This window comes from Myotis davidii, unplaced genomic scaffold, assembly GCF_000327345.1.
Source record: "Myotis davidii unplaced genomic scaffold, ASM32734v1 scaffold69, whole genome shotgun sequence".
In the NCBI taxonomy this organism is placed as follows: Eukaryota; Metazoa; Chordata; class Mammalia; order Chiroptera; family Vespertilionidae; genus Myotis; species Myotis davidii.
Window position 1 is genome coordinate 1,500,989 of NW_006300363.1, and position 2,480 is coordinate 1,503,468.

Consider the following 2,480-nt stretch of genomic DNA (forward strand, 5'->3'; position numbering starts at 1 on the left):
AATTAAAGAATTAGTATGCTGTAGTCTTAAGTTCCAGCATTATTTTGATATCAAGCCATCAGAACGCCATGAAGAGGGTAAGTCCTATATTTGGAGGGCTAGCTCCCTGAGAATGTTTTGGCCGGAACCTTAAAATGTTGGTCATGTGTGAACAGCGAGGGAAGTGTCATATTCATGTACAGGATACAGTGACAGAGCTGAGAGGTAACCGGGAAAACTAGAGAGAGGGGATGTTAACAGTAGGAAGCAGTTAACATATGTCCTTTTCAGGTCTCTGTGGGGAGGGAGATAGACAGACACATCCCGCAGGGAGAGGCACCCAAGGAATGGAGAGCTTGGAACGGGACGGGGGTCCCAGGGCAGGTGGCATTTTTCCTCCCGCGCACTGGTTATCCCCACGGAGACTTCCACCGCAGCTCAGCTCTCTTTTCCCTGGAACTTTTGGGGGAACATGAGGGTCTGCTGCTGTCACATACAGCAATGAGCACACAAGCACACCACTCCAGGCCAATGGTGGTCCGATGTTTAGGTTGCCCAGTAACCGGCTCCTGTGCTGTAGTCTGTCTGTCTTGAGTCAGTTGTGCTGTGTCATTTATGGAAAGTACTAACTCATGCACCTGGTAAGGCATTTTGATTTCTCCATTTTAACTTGGGAAGAAAATGTCATTGCTTGGAACTGCTGTGTGGAGGTTTCCTGCGGAGGGAGTTTTTAGAACTGGGCTGAAAGTAGAATGACCTGTTCTGTGGCTCTCTCTGTCACTTTACCTAAAAAAAAAAAAATGTTTGCTGATGGGAAGAAAAAGAAGAGATGATGAGTTTCCATCGATGCTGGAAAAACCACAGAACATATGTCGTCTCAGGACCTCTGTTGTTCTTTCTTTGCTTCTTCAATTCATTAACCAAGTGGCATATTGATTAAAATGATGAAATTTAGGAAATTAGACATTGGTATTCATCTTTAGAAGGAAATGGACAGTGTACGTGCTAGCCTGGTGAAGCTGCATATTAAATTCTCTTACTGCGTAAGCTACGGATTTAGTGTGTTTTTCCCTCCAGGCTTGATCTATAAGTGGCGGTTCTAACAATAGAATATTAGAATATTAACGAGTGCTCTTAATTTAAAAAAAAATTGTTAAAGTCCAGACTAAGAAATACTTTTTTCCCTGGAACAAGTTAAGTAAAAGATGCTTTTGCTTGTGCGTCCTGGCTTTTGTTTGCTCTGACAACATGCAGGCCACATACAATCTAAGTTTTGCCATCTCATCGAATGGCAAAGAGCACTTTCCTAATAGAATGTGTGCACAGGATTTTAGTTGTCATGTCCTAACAATGTCGGAGGGTTGCACAGGTGTTTTGCAGGAGTGGTTGTCCTTCGGTCCCGTGTTTGCTTCTTTGTTCGCAGTGGAGCGGCTCAGGGAGGCCCTGGTGGACAGAGGGGCATGGACGGAGCCCTGGATCCTGCCACCCTTTCCACGGCACAGCCCACCCACCACGGTGCCTGACTCAGGCTCCCCAGCAGAGCCGGTGATGGGCCTTGGGCTTCCTGTGCAGTCAGCTAACTCTGGGTGATCAGTGATAAAGACAAAGGCCAGGGGACAGAAATAATTGTCTGTTCCTGTTAGCAAACAAATGCCTTTTTGATCCGGTCTCCGTCTAACTGTCCAGAAAATTGGATGGAAAGCAGGACATCGCCGAGAAGTAAATGTGATTAGGGCTTCCTACGCCGCAGCCTCCAACAGCCAGTTCATGTGACAGGACACGCCCCTCTTTTATGTAACGTCGTGTTATGGCCGCTCCTCATCGTGTTATGGCCGCTCCTCGTAGCAGGGTCCATCCCTTGCAGACTGACCCAGGGGACGGAGGCATTGTGCAACCTTCCTATCCTCGGGGCCTGGTCGAGTCTATCGATTGAAAAGCCTACACTGCTTTCATTTTGTCTAGAGAAGTGTCTCCCTTCCTTTGCCTTCTCTTATTTGGGTGCTTCTGATGATACCATTGAAGCCTGGAGACAGGACGGCAGTGGGCGCCTAGGCCTAGGTGCAGCAAGGTGTGTCCGGAGGGCAGCCTTTTACTAGTACTTGGGCGCTTCTGGGAAGGGTAATGCGGTTTTTGAGCTTTCACAGGAAAACAGAAGTAGGATAGCAGATAAGCGTCTGCCCACCTTTGTGCCTTGAGCTTCCCATTCCCTCTTGGGAAGTCCACATTTTAGGGACCGCGAGGGGCCTCTTCATCACCAGCTATGAACCCAGGGGTTGCAATGAAGTCCGCAGGAATGGGCCTCTCCACTCCTGGCTGAAACCCCAAAACCCACTCAGGGACTCCAGACTTCATGTCTGTAGTGACTAAGTCACAAACACAGTGTCCCCGGAAATTATGGGACTTGTCAGGCTGGGTTTGCAAACCACAGGGTCTCTTTAACCCCCACTGTGCTTGGAGTATCGAGCTGTGCCAGCCACCACATTCAACCATGCGTGTATGGA

The 2,480-nt window shown here is 48.3% G+C and overlaps 1 protein-coding gene across 1 annotated transcript in view; it reads left to right on the plus strand.

The window, feature by feature from the left end:
• PRKCA (protein kinase C alpha) overlaps positions 1-2,480 on the plus strand; it is a 276,998-nt gene that overhangs the window by 97,650 nt on the left and 176,868 nt on the right. The window lies entirely within an intron of this gene.